The sequence below is a fragment of the Pogona vitticeps genome, chromosome 5 (assembly GCF_051106095.1).
Source record: "Pogona vitticeps strain Pit_001003342236 chromosome 5, PviZW2.1, whole genome shotgun sequence".
NCBI lineage: Eukaryota > Metazoa > Chordata > Lepidosauria > Squamata > Agamidae > Pogona > Pogona vitticeps.
In genome coordinates this window covers 99,399,475-99,414,160 of record NC_135787.1, presented here as the reverse complement: position 1 = coordinate 99,414,160, position 14,686 = coordinate 99,399,475, and the positions used below count along the sequence as shown (strand labels likewise).

The window sequence follows — 14,686 nt, the reverse complement described above, 5'->3', positions numbered from 1 at the left end:
AAGTGAATGAATGCCAGTAAGCCAAAAGGAAAAGAAATTATTTAAGAGACCTGTTTGTCAATAGTCCAAGTGAAGTAGTAGGAAACCCCAAAGCTCTGTGTGAATAGCTTGGTAGTGACTCCTGATAGTGGAAAGACAAAGACAGGAAAGGACTCTGAGGAGATTTCTGTAATTAAAAGTTTACTTCACGTTGAAAATGTAAGGACCAAGAGGGCTAGCTTTAGATCCCAAAGCTCTGAGAAAAGGGAGCGCTGAGGGGACAAAAGTAGAAGCCAAAGTCTAAAGGATTAGCTGAGGTGAATAGAGCTGAGGCTTACAAGAAAATAAATATTTCTGAAAAAGCTTGGTTTCTGGAGGCCAAAAGAAGCAATTTCTCAGACATGAGGAACAGCGAGGCTAGGTGCCTAAAGTAACAAAGTAGCAATCTGTGGCTGTCAGGGGAAGCTACAAAGCATCAATCTCTCTAACACAGAAAAGGAAAAAAGTGCTTTAAACCAAGGCTTGACTGCCTATCTCAATAGAAGTGACCAACTTGTCCAAATAAATCCAATTAAAAATGGCTACTAAATAAATGAAAAAAGTGGCAGTTGAGGTAACTAATCCTCAAGCTTTACCTCAGGGAGGGAAATCTGGAGCTATCTGACCAGGAGGATGATGCCTCAGGGAGGGAAGCTGCTTTAACCTCCCAAGAGTTTATAAAGTGGAAATTGCAGAAGGAATTTCACTTAGGGGAATTAGAAATAAAAGCTGAAGCTGAGGCCAGACAAAAGGAGCTAGATTTTGAAAGGGAAAGAGAAAAAGCTAGGGCTGAGGCTGAAGCCAGAGAAAAAGAAATGGCCAGGGAACAAGAAAAGAGACAGCTGGAAATGAGGGAAAAGGGGATGGAAATGAGAGAAAAAGAGATGTAATACCAATTAAAATTGAAACAATTAGAATTAACAACCCTAAACTATAATAACAATAATTCATGTATTGATGGGAGTCTATCAAAAGTGGACTTGAAGAAATTCCCTCAATTTAGGAAGGGAGATAATCTAAGGCATTCCTCATTTCTTTTGATTGAGCATGTTGTGATTTCAACATAAAATTAGAAGAAAAAATAATTATTTTAAGATTTCAAATAAGTGGAGAATTAGCTGAGATTTGTTCTCAAATGCCACAATACCAATCAAGAGACTATTAAGCATTCAGAAAACTAGTCTTTTCGAGATTTGGGATCAATACTGAGCACCTCAGAAGAAAATTTAGTTAATTTAAAAAGCCTGAGAAATCATATTCTCAATTTGGAGCTAACCTAGTCAGATACTTGGAAAAATGGCTAGAACAAGCTAGTGTGGGAACCTTAGAGAATATGAAAAACATTATTGGGCTAAAACAATTTTGTTCAGTTCTCCCTGGAGAACTTAGATATTTAGTCAGGGACAAATGACCCAAAACAGTTCAACAAGGAAGTGAGTCAGCAGATTTTATATCAGAAATTAAAAATCTGAATTTTTCTGAAATAAAATTTAGGTGGTAGAAGCTGGGAGAACAGAAAGAAAGATCCCAGAAATTACCACAACAACAAGCAGGCAACTGGAAGCCATTTTAGGGACAAGCCCTCAGAGAATAATCAACAGAGGTATAAAAGCTTTGAAGAGAAGGGAAACAAGCCCCCTTTCTTTGAACAAAGGGCCCCAAAAACTTGCTACGGCTGTGGAGAAAAAGGGCACTTCATTTCTTAATGTCAGAACACAAAGAATAAAGAGTTTAGTCAGCAGAAAATAGGGGGAAGTGTGCTAAAGAAAGTTTACTATGTTCAACAGCAGAAAGAGAATGCTGAGGCAGTTAAAATGGTGCAGTAACTGGCAGAATAGAGAGTCAGGAAAAACTGCTGCCTCTGGCAGATATTGTTTAATGCTACTTTATTGAAAGCAACATGGAGCTAGTGCGTTGTTCTGGTGAAAATATTTATATTAATAATACCAACTATCTAACTTTGAGAGACTCTTGTTCTTAAATAACTTTGAGTCATATTGATATTGTCCCATAGGGAGATAGCATTCAGAAGGAACAAATGACCATAAAAGGGATGGTGAAAGAATTAATTAATCTACCTGTGGCTAAAGTAAACATAAATTATCAAGGGTGGGGTGATGTGTGGAAGGTGGCCATCACAAATCAAATTCCTACCCCTTGTTTGATTGGGCTAGACTTATCTGAGCATATCAAAAGTGTTTTTATCACTACTTGCTCACTGATAGAAAAGATAATAAATCCTGATGAAAATAGTGAGATTCCTGATGAAGAATTAAGTGGAGATGAATCAAACATAGTATGAAAATCAGTCATACTATGTTAAGAGAGGATGTTCCCAAAGGCTTCAGTAAACAGCCTTGTCTTGAGCATCCTCTTAAAGGCAGTAAGAGAGGAGGCCAGGTGTAGCTCAACCAGGACTCATTCTGTTATTATTGTGATTGTTCTGCAGTTGAAGTTGCCTGCCTATCTTCCCATGAACAGACACACTTACCAACTCCTTATAAGAACATTGTGGAACATGCTGTTCATGTTTGATTTGAGGAAATGATTTTGAACTAGTAGCTATAAGCAGGGGACAAAACTAAATTTGTCAAGTAACCATTCAACTCAGTGTTGTAGGTTGTGTTGAGGAAACAGAACTCTTCATGCATTATGTTTAACACATGTACCATTAGAGTTAAAATCTACATTTAATTGCTGTATTATACAGACAGTTGTACAACTTCTTGCAGAACCAATCATTCAATTGCTTGCATACTAATTTGTGCAATGTGTTGGATACCACCTGTGTGTTAAATCTGAAAATGTGCAGCCATGCTAGAGCTTCTTTTCCTAGTATAGTGACATCATTGGATATAGGCCAGTGTGCATCTTTTGCTGAAATCATTGAGACTACAAATTATTTAGTTTAAATAAAATAAAAGAATTATGGCTATTCATTATTGAATTTGCAAAAAGTCTTCTTAAGGACTTTGGAACATTGTGGCTTGTGGCTCAAAAACAATTTCACTTCCATTAAACTTTAGTAGTTGATATTTAAAAATAAATATTTAACTCTCCCATGTAAGTTCCACTGGGACTTAAAACAACCTAGTTCTGGATGGACCATATCCTGCATGATAGATATATTCCATTCTACACATGCTAGTGTTTCATGTGAATGTTTTACTTTCCTTCCTGAAAATATAAAATTAGATTAAATTTAATGGAGCTACTTTTCCAGAGTTTAGAATCACTTGAAGACTATTATTTTGAAAATAAATAAATAGGGACAAACATTTTTTATTTTATTTTTTCATGTTTCTCTTGACTGTAAATTGATACATCCTTTTCAAAAGTACAAAGTGAGTGTGAAACTTCACAACATTGCCAAGTTTGAATGCCTCATTTGTGTCTGTTGTGGAGGCTGAAAACTGCCTTCCCTTGAATGAAGATTGCCATAATCCCAACATTTTGGTGTTTAGATAGATAAACCTGTCATCCAGCAAATGGAAATTACCTTTTGTCGCAACACACTATAGTTTGCACATAGTTGGATGGCCTGGTTTAAACTTGGTTAGCTCCAGCTTGTTTTTAACCAAACAAAATCAAACACTGTGTTCTGTGTTCATATTGAGAAATAAGGAATACGAATTTGGAAATATTATATCCAGGGCTTGAAAAATCAACTCGTTTGTTTGTCTGTCATGAGTGAAAAAATGCTGCTTGATGAGCCACAGCTCCCTCCATCCCTCCCTCCTTGCCTCCTTACTCTCAATCCGTCTTTCTCTCTCTCTCTCTCTGATCCTGCAGTCCTCCCCTCCACCTTCCCAATCCAAACAGCCCTCTTCTCAGGAGAAGAGAGTTCGATCAGCACATAGATATATAGCTCTGCTGGAGAATGTAGAGTAGTCCCATGCTGGAGAATATGGTGATTCCCTGCTCCCAATTTCAACCGAATGACCTGGCTCCTTAAGAGGCCGGGCGCTTTTGCTTTCAGTTTTGTTTTTGCTGGAGACATTCAAAAAAAGTAAAATGGGGAACACAAAGCTTCCACAATTATTCTGTCCTAAGTAGAAACTCCAGGCCTGATGAATCCTGTCAATCGTTTGCTCGTGTGTGAGGGGTAAAGAAATGGCACAAAAATCTGTTTACTTTTTTTCAAAAACAATCTCCTATGTCAAGATAGAAGAACAATGAAAACTGTACGGTACAAGGTGACCTGCAATTACCGTGTGTTTATAGTGCTGGGTCTGTAGTTGAGAGTCAGAAAAGTGGAAAAAGAAATTTTTTGTTAAAGTGGAAGGAGGAGTTTAAATGGCTAGAGTATAATGTTGAGAGTGGTGTTGCAAGATGTTCAGTATGTCCACAGTTCAAAATATTGTGCGATTCATCTTCATGTGTGGTTAATGGATTCAAACAACAATTTTGGCACAAGACTTTCAAGTTTCACAATTTGTCAGCTCCGCACATAAGGTGCATGGAAGCATTAGATGTTTAAAAACACCCAGAAAATTCTTCCTTGGCAAAGTGTCTGAAAACGATGGATGAAAAAACGTTCTTTCATTTAGAAGTATTATTTAATATAAGTGTTCATATTGCCAAAAACAATAAGCCCTTTACAGACATTAGAGGTCTTGCCGAGCTTGTTGGTAAACTTGATGTGGACGTACCAGAAGAATATATCGGTAATAAACAGTGTAAAGAATCTATACATTACATTGCACAAAGTGTGAAAGAAGATGTTCTGGCCAACATAAAAGCCTCAGCATTTGTTTCTGTGTTACTAGATGGTTCCACTGATAGATCTGACGTGGAGGAATGTATCATTTATGTTAGGTATAGAAGTGCTAGTGGTGTCAAGGAATCATATTTAGCTATTGCTCCCTTAGCAAATAGCACTGCTTCAGGCTATCTAGACACCATAGACAAGGAACTCCAAAGATTGAACTTGGATTGGAGACATGGAAAATGTTTAGTTGGCCTGGCAACTGATGGAGCACCTTCGATGATAGGGGGTGTTAACAGTTTGGCAACTAAAATTACCAGTTGTGCAAATCATATCACAACTGTTCATTGTGTTGCACACAAACTTCAGTTAAGTGTGCTGAAGTCACTTAAAGGAGTGTCCTATATTGATGAAATTGACCATTGCCAAATTTCTGTGTACAAATTCTACAACAGATCCAGTAAAAAGCAAAAGTAATTGTCAGAAACAGAAGTTCTGTCAACAAAACTGCTGAAATTGCAGAAATTGCATACAGTACCTTGGGTAGCCAGCAAAGTGGGGACCATTAAAGCTGTCATTCAAGACTGGAGATCTCTTGTGACACGCTTTGAAAATGTGAGGTGTGGGAAGGAGAGCGACAGCAACAAAGCTAAATAAAGGCATTCTGAAGACCCTTAAAAAGTACAGATTCTTAAGAATCTTGCATTTTCTCCATGATTTTTTGTTGCCTTTGAAAAAACCTCCTTTGATTTTTCAGAAGTCTGATCTGCTAATAAATCAAGTGCAGATTCATATCAAGACAATAGCCAGTCTTGAAGAACTGAAAAAAAACTCCAGGACTTATGGAGAATGAATTTATAAATAATAGTTCAGTGACTGGGATGTACAATGAAATTCAGCTTGATGAAATTACAAATGGACAAAAAAAGTTTGAATGTGATAGAAAATAAATTATTGAGATGGGAATGGCTGGCATAAAGATGTGCTTTTTGAACACTGCTACAGATGGCATATTAGCATCTATGTCAATATTAGATACTTTCACATGGCCAGAAACATCCTTGGAAAGTTTTTGTAAAAAGGAAGTAACAGTACTTATATCTCATTGCAAAGACCTTTTGCAACACAAGGACAAAGAAGACATAATTCAGAAAGCCCTGGATAAATGGTATGAATTCAAAATAAAGGTCTGTCATCAGTGGATTTACTGGGAAAGGCAATGAACCACCATGGGGATAGGTTTCCTGTTCTTCTGGAGCTCCTTAAAATTACCTCTGTTCCACCAGTTTCTGCAGTTAGCTGTGAAAGGGGTTTCAGCCAGATGAATCTGATCAAAAATAAAATCAGATTGTGTTTAGAGAAACTGAAAGCTTAGATGACCTTATGATGGTGAATCTAAATGGATCTTCACTACCACAGTTTAACCCTACTAAAGCCATTGATAAATGTAGCTAAATGGTAGCTAAAACTACCAGGCATGTACAAGGACACAAGTGCAACACCTCTGACAGCAGGGCATTCTCTGCTAAGAAGACATAGGTGAATACCGTGTATGTAATGCAATTTATTTTGGATTTGTTCGCATTGTTACGTAGAAATAAAAGTGAACAAGTGTCTAGTTTAAATTTGTTAACATAAATTGCAAGGCTATAGTCCAGTCATGCTGACTGGTGAGATTTTTGACTGACTGGTGAGACATTCTAAAATTTTTCAAGCCCTGATTATATCCGTCCAGAGTAGTGCCTCAGCACTAATGGAAGCGGGATAAAAATTGGATGGATGGACGGATGGACAGATAGATCACTTAGCTCTCCCCCCAGTGAAATAATCCTTTAACTCAACATACAAATAAAGGAGGGCTCTTTAGGAATAAGCAATGCTACAGAGTTTAATGGACTTACATTGTTCTTGTTAAAAATGCTATCTGGTGAGATAATATGAACATTGCTATCTCTGGAAGTTCACAGATAAGCTGCAGACAGGTTGACTAACCTTTCTCATCCTGTTGCTCAATACAGTAAGTTGCAAATAGCGTAGGGCCATTTGAATCAGAGGAGTTGACTCACCAAAGCCCACAACAGAAAATTCTTAGAGAGGCTTGCAACATAAAATCAAACATGTGAGACTGTTAATATTTCTAGGAATAAAATCAGTAAAAATATGTTGCTGCAGAAAATGTAAGAGAGTAAACATTTGCCAACAGTGATTATAAATGACTGGGGAAATAAAAGCATAATTTCCAGACAGATCTGTTACACCTTGCTTTGTAAGGGTGCCTGGTTAAGAATATTGTTTACTAATGTGGTACATGCATTATTCTGCAGCAATCTCTTGAAAAAGGACACTTCTCTTAGTGTGCACCAGATAATGTCTGTGGACTCGGCAACAAGCTAAAAGGGGAAGGGAAAAGAGGAGAAATATGATTCCCCAAGGTTTTTTTAGAAATGGCAGAAGAATTTTATTTAATTGACATCTGAAGAACTAAGTACCCTCAGAAAAGAAATTACACATTCTATTCAACCAGACATGATTCATGGTCAATAATAGATAATTGCTGGATCTCAGCAGAAATGACACACCAAGTGGAAGAAATTGAAATATTACCAAATACATATGCAGACCATAACCTAATAATGATGACTTTCGGACAACCCCTAAGAGGAGAAGAATGGAAACTTAACAATTACTTACTGAAGGATTAAGCCTTTTTGATCAAAATAAAAAGAGAATTAGAATTTTTCTTTCAAATTAATAAACCCCAAGATACAGAAATGACAATTATATGGGATGCAGCGAAAGCATACTTTCAGGGCCTGGCGATAGATTTTAATGCACAAAGGAGAAGAGAAAGAAACAAATGATATCAAACATTAATAACATCTCTGAAGAAAGAAGAAATGGAACTGGGGAAAAAACCCAGAGTCAAGTATTGAAAAATTAAAATAAATATATTACATCATAAAATTAATCTATTGGAACAAGAAGAAATGGCAAAAATAATTAAATTTACAAGGCAGTTTTTTTGAGAATGCTAATAAACCAGGAAGATGGTTAGCATATAAAATTTAAAAAGGAAGAGAAAAAAGAATGATTACTGCAATAATGTATAAGGAAGGGATGGAAACATACAAGCAAAAGGAAATAAAAAAATAATACAAATTTATAGTTACAAAAAGAAAGAAATTGAGCAGGAGCAACAATGGAACTATTTGGGTAAACTCCTTGACTGGAGATTTAGATTTAGGGTCCTCTTATTCACGGAAGTAAGCTGAGGAGAGTACAAAAACAAGTGGACGGGAATGCAGGTATCAAATTGGTCCTGCAGGACTTTGATCCCTGCTTTCCCTTCCACTTGCTAATCCTTAGGAAAAGGAAAGCAGGGAACAAAGCGCTGCATGGGGCTTAACAAAAGGAGGGGGAAAAGAATCAAAGCAATCCCATGGCTGTAGAAGGGGGAAAGGGATCAAAATGATTGTGCAGTTGTGGGATTGCTTTGATCCCTTTTCCCCTCCTTTAATTAAGCCCCGTGGAGCTTAGCACGAAGGGAGAAAGCAGGGATCAAAGTGATCCTGCAGCGTTTTGATCCCTTTCCCCCTACACTTGCTAAGCCCCACTTAGATTTCTTAATTTTGGGTTAGAAAAGTAGGGGGCGTCTTATACATGGGGGCATCTTATACATGAAAAAATATGGTAAATCAATTACGGCAAGCAAAATCAGAGGCATGGAAAAAACAGAAAAATTATAAGGCCCCTGGACCAGATGGTCTCCTGGCTGAATATTATAAAGCATTGGAAGAAACCATAACCCACATTTTAAAAAGTTAGTGGATTACATTGAAAGTAGAGGGGAAATGGACTCATGGAAAGAAGTGCATAGCTCCCTAATACATAAAGCAGGGATGGAAAGGAAACAAATTAAGAATTACAGAGCAATTTCTCTGTTGAATGTTGATTATAAGATATATGCAACCATCTGGACAACTAGATTAAAGAAGGTACTTACTGAAATGATACACAAGGATCAAACAGGCTTCATCCCCAAGTGGAAATTTACATCAAATATACGATTAATAACAGACATTTTGGAATATTATGAAACAGACCCAGAAAAACAAATGATGCTGATCTTCCTACACATAGAAAAAGCCTTTGATAATGTGAACTGGGAATTTATGCTATTGTAATTAAAGAAGATGGGAACAGAAGGAAATTTTTTTACAAGCAATTGAAGCAATATAAACCAAACAGAAGGCTAAGATCAAAGTTAATGGTGAAACAACTGAAGACATCCAAATTGAACAAGACACAAGGAAGGGCTGCCCTCTATCTCCGTTGCTATTTATTCTAACCTTAGGAATTCTGAATAGACAAATAAGAGGAAATAATGAAATTAGAGTCCTTAGAATCAAGGGAGAAGAATATATGCTAAAAGCATATACTGTTGATTTAGCATTGATACCAGAAAATACCCAGGACAGTATGGAAGAACTATTGGGAACAATAGAAGAATTTGGAGCTGTCACAGAATGTAAAATAAAATACCAAAAAAACACGAAATTCTTAGCTAAAAATATGAAGAGAGAGGATGTGTAAAAATTGATAATGGAAACTATTTTTGAAGAGGTACAAAAGGTTAAATATTTAGTAGTCACTATTACAAAAAAAACACAAGTAATTTGATGAAAGAAAATTATCTTACAATCCAGAAAGAAATACAGAGAAATTTGGAAGATTGGAATAGGCTCGAAATCTCAATGATGGGATGAATCTCAACAATAAAAATGAACATTCTACTAAAATTGTTATTTTTGTTTCAAAGCTTATCAGTTCTATTAAATTATAAATAATTCAAGGACCTGAACAGCCTGATCTCAAAATTTGTTCGGAAGGCTAAAAAGCCAAGAATAAAACTCAGAGTTCTACAAGACCTTCTAAAAGAGAGAGGAGGACTAGGACTGCCAAACTGGCTATTATATTACAAGGCCTGTGCTATCGTTTGGATAAAATAATGGATAACACTAGAAAATCAAAAACTGTTGAAATTGGGAAGTCATGATTTAAAGGTGGGTTGGCATTAATATGTATGGTATGAAAAAAATCAAAGAATAGACACATTTCTCAGAACATATTGTGAGGAAAGTATTATGTTTAATATGCCAAAAGTTTCAAATTCAAACTTATAAGAAAATTCCAATATGGGTAGCCCCAACAGAGGCCTTTACATTGAAAGTGTTAAGCCAGGAGGAAGCTTTACTCACTTTTTAAAAAATTATTTATTTATTTATTTATGTTACCGTTACTGTTACTGTTATTAACTAGAGATCAAACTCTGAAAAATAAACAAGATTTAGAGAAATTGGCTTTATCAACAGATTGGTGGTCAATGTTGAAATTAGACTCAAGATATAAAAAGGACAAAAATATGGGCTGTTTTGAGGGAAAAGTTCAGGTGGATGAACTATGGATCTATACAAAAGAGAAAAATAATTTTAAAAATGTATACACATTTATTAGACTATGAACTGACAGGAAGATGAGAGGGTGAAGGAGGTAATGGTCAAACAGGCATATTGGTTATAATATTGATGACTGGACAAAAATGTGAAAAGATAATTATAAGTTGATTAAACCAGTTATCTTAGAGAAAGCATCCTTAAAATGTTTTACAGATGGCATTTCACTCTGGTACGATTTGCAAAAATGTCAGAAGGGATCAGCAATGTTTGTTGGAAATGTAAAAAAAAAATCAGGGGCTTATTATCATGCATGGTGGTCATGCGAAAAACCAATAATATTTTGGTTACAAGTTTGGGAAATGTCACAAGAAATTGTTCAGCAAAAACTAAGTTTTAAACCTGAATTGTTGTTATTGAATATAATGGCAGGGGTCACTGATAAAAAAATTAAATATAGTCAACCGTATAAAATATAAAATATAATGAGTATATAAGTATTTTATATATAGTATATTATATATACCATATAATATTATATAGTCTACTGTATAAAATATAGTCTAACAGCAACCAGGTTACTCTTGGCCCAAAAATGGAAGAACGAAGATATACCAACGATGGAGGAGCTATTAAAGAAGCTACTGGATATGGCAGAACTAGATATGCTTTCAGAGGCAATACGGGATCAACCAAAACACTTTGTAAAGGAAAGCTGGAAGCGGATATAAAATTGGGTCCAGAAACGGTCAGGAACATAGGGGAAGAAATAGTCGTGGTGAACCAGTGCTCACAATAACCCTTTGGTTATATTAGATGACCTAGACAATGGCAAAATCTCTGATCTGTATATGTAGTATGGATGTTTAGCTTTATTGCCCTTTGTTATTTTTGTTATGTCTTATTTTGTTGTTCTGTATGTTTTGTATGTATGAGTAATTTAAAAAAGATAATGTCTGTGGAGATTTCTTACTTTGTGGCAGCCTGCCTTTAAAAATTACACCTTTTCCATAACTGTTCAACAGGATTTCAGCCATTGTGTGTTTAGTGCTATGCAAGATATAACTCGGTCTTGAATACACTGGTTTTTTGTAACAGCCCCATCAATTTCTGTCTCAAAATGTAACATTTGTAGGTGTGTGGAGTTCACATAACTAGCTCTGATATCACAGGAACATGGGAAAAGAGATAAATCTCAGAAAGCTCTTTTTTTAAAAATTCTCCACCTCCACAGTACTAAACAAAACAAAATTCAGTTTTCTGCTGCACTAATAATATTGGCACATTGATCAGAAGAGCCCCTGATTGTTTAATATGCACAACAAATCTATCAGTTTGTTTTCCTGATTCACAAGGCAGCATTTAGCTACAAACTGAAGTGTGAGATTGAAAACTTGGCAAAAATATATTTTTGATTAGCCAGCAAAGCTATTGAAGGCTATGCCAAGTTGGAAATTTAAGACCTGCCTCCAGAGCCAAACTGAATCAACTGCCATAAATTTGAACATTAAATCTTCATTTTTCTCAGCCTGTTTCTCATCCTGCTTATTCTGGTAAAATGGAGACTGTGTTATTAGAAGGAGGAAACTTTGGATAAAAAAAAGATGATATACTTCAAATCATATGACATTGTTGAAAAACATTCCCCAATACTGAGTAGTCAAATAGTGCAGTTTGTGCTTTAGAGAATTGCAGTGTTGTTTGTTGAATCAGTGGGAATGAATTAAGAGGTTTGTCTACTATTAGCTGCTCTATTTTTGGAGGCAAAATTGAAGTTGCCATGAAATAAGGATTACATGGAGAAGGGTGTAACCTTACACATTTGAAACTGAGCCACATTCCTTAAAATAGTTGCCAACTGTCAGACCCCCATTACAGAAGGAAACGGGGAACGTGCCATTAATACTAAATGAAATGGGCATCCCGTTAGATGTAGAGGAACTTGCTTGATAGGGAAACAGTTGTTATGTGGTGGTTGTTGTGGGTTTTTCGGGCTCTTTGGCCATGTTATGAAGTTGTTATGTGGCTTCACACATAATGTAGGCATTAGAAACATAGTTGAAGTCACATGGGCATTTGCTTTGACATGTGAGAAGTCTCTCATTTTCTATGCCAGGTTTTGTGCTCCTCTGGTTTCCTTTTACAGCACTTTGATTCCTGAGCCACAGGAGAAGTCAACATCTTTTCCTGAATCCTAAAACTTTAAAAGTACCAAGGAACACTGGTGTACAGCAAATGTTGAATCTGGACAATTGCAGACGAAACAGAGATTTTTAGAATAAATTGTCAAATTTGATTTTAATGAGTGGCTATGAGCAACACTGAGTATCAGTGAACATTGTAGCAATTAAGACTGTTATTTATTTTGGAGCAGATGGAACTGCACTATAGTAAAAGTGAAACAACAACAGTATCTCTGGGAGATCTGGAGTAAGTACAAATTGAAATCCAAGAGGACGTATGTTTTTTTTTAAAAAAAGAGTGATTTTGACAGCATTTTCAGTCCTCTTCCAGCACCAAATCTGAAAGAAGATGCTGTATTAAGCTTTTACAAACATGCACAAAACAATGAGAACCTGATAAAAATAAATGAAACTGAGATTAAAAGGGAGTTGTTCTGTTAGTACATTTGTCATAACAAATACAACAACGAGTTCTGGGACACTTTAAAGATTAAAGTTAGCTTTGACATACTGCAACCCACTTCATCAGATACCTTGTTGGAATCAAAGAGATCATGAATAAATGCTCCAACATTCTGTTTTGAACTATTACTGTGTCACTATTCATTCATTAAGGGAGCATGTGTTGCCTAGATGTGTTGAGAGGGGTGTGCTAATCCTGTCACTTTTGCCATTGTGTTGACACAGAAATGAAACTGCCTGAAGGGGATGAGTCTACTATATCCAGGTAGCAGAATCATGACTCTGAATTGCTTGGAGAGATTAAGCTGATTAGAACACATCCCACTCTTTACATTATTTTGTTTCTGTGTTCATTGTGATAAAGGGGAATAATAAAAGCAGAAGCAGGAAATCTGCCAGAGAAGTGGCTGGCCCTCTGGATGGTGAGGGAGGTAAAGGGGAACTTGGAGATTGCAGAGAAATTCAATGAGTTCTTCACATCTGTCTTCATGACAGAAGACCTTGGGCAGATTCCACTGCACAAAGGTCCCTCCTTACTAATGAATTAAATCAGATACAGGTTAAAAGAGAGGATGTTTTAGAACTAATCAATACATTGCAGAGCAATAAAGTCACTGGACCCAGATGGCATCCACCCAAAGGTTATTAAGGAACTGGGGAATGAAGTTGCAGATCTCTTAACTAAAATATACAACTTGTCCCTTAAAATGACCACAGTGCCAGAAGGCTGGAGGATAGCCTCCAGTCATGGCAGTCTTTAAAAAGAGAAGGTGGGGAGTCCTGGGAAACTACAGGCTGGTTAGCCTAATATTCCGGATGGTGAAGGCAAGAACGGATTGTGAAGAGCTGAAGAAGGATCTCTCTAAACTGGGGGAATGGGCAGCAAAATGGCAAATGTGTTTCAGTATTTAAAAAATGTAAAATAATGCACATTGGGAAAAAATGCAAAACTTTAATTATCAGCTAATAGGTTCTGAGCTGTCTGACAGATCAGGATAGAGATCTTGGTGTGCTGGTGGACAGCTCGATGAAGGTGTCGACCCAGCGTGAGGCGGCGGTGAAGAAAGCCAATTCCATGCTAGATAACCTGTTTCCCCGAAAATAAGACCTAATATGAAAATAAGCCCTCGTATGATTTTACAGGATGCTCGTAATATAAGCCCTATCCCCCAAATAAGCCCCAGTTAAGTGAAACCCCGCCCACCACCTTTGTGCAGCAACCAGAAGATGAAATGACTGTATTTGAATAAATGTAGATAGTTGTACATGAAAAAATAAAACATCCCCTGAAAATAACCCCTAATACAATTTTTGGAGCAAAAATTATTTTCGGGGGTAACATGGTATAATTAAAAAGGAGTTTGAAAATAAAACAGCCAGCATTATAATGCTGTTGACAAAATGCTAGTAAGGTCACACCTGGAGTATTGTGTACAGTTCTGGTCGCAGTACCTCAAAAAAGATGTAGTAGAACTGGAAAAGGTGCAGAAGAGAGCGACTGAAATGATGACTGGGCTGGGGCACCTCCCTTATGAAGAAAAGCTATGGCGTTTGGGGCTCTAGAGAAAAGGTGCCTGAGGGGGGACATGATTGAGATGTATGAAATGATGCAGGGGATGGATCAGGTGGATAGAGGGAAGCTCTTTTCCCTCTCACACAATACCAGAACCAGGGGACACCCACTCAATTGAGTGTTGGGAGAGCGAGAACAGACAAAAGAAATTTTTTCTTTACCTTGTGTGTTGTTAGTTTGTGGAACTCCTTGCCACAGAATGTGGTGCTGGCATCTGACCTAGATACCTTTAAAAGGGGATTGGACAGATTTCTGGAGGAAAACTCCATTGCAGGTTACAAGCCACGAT

At 36.7% G+C, this 14,686-nt stretch overlaps 1 protein-coding gene across 3 annotated transcripts in view; it reads left to right on the top strand.

Annotated features, from left to right (window-relative positions):
- Positions 1 to 14,686, top strand: part of CCDC91 (coiled-coil domain containing 91) — a 190,928-nt gene that overhangs the window by 96,509 nt on the left and 79,733 nt on the right. The window lies entirely within an intron of this gene.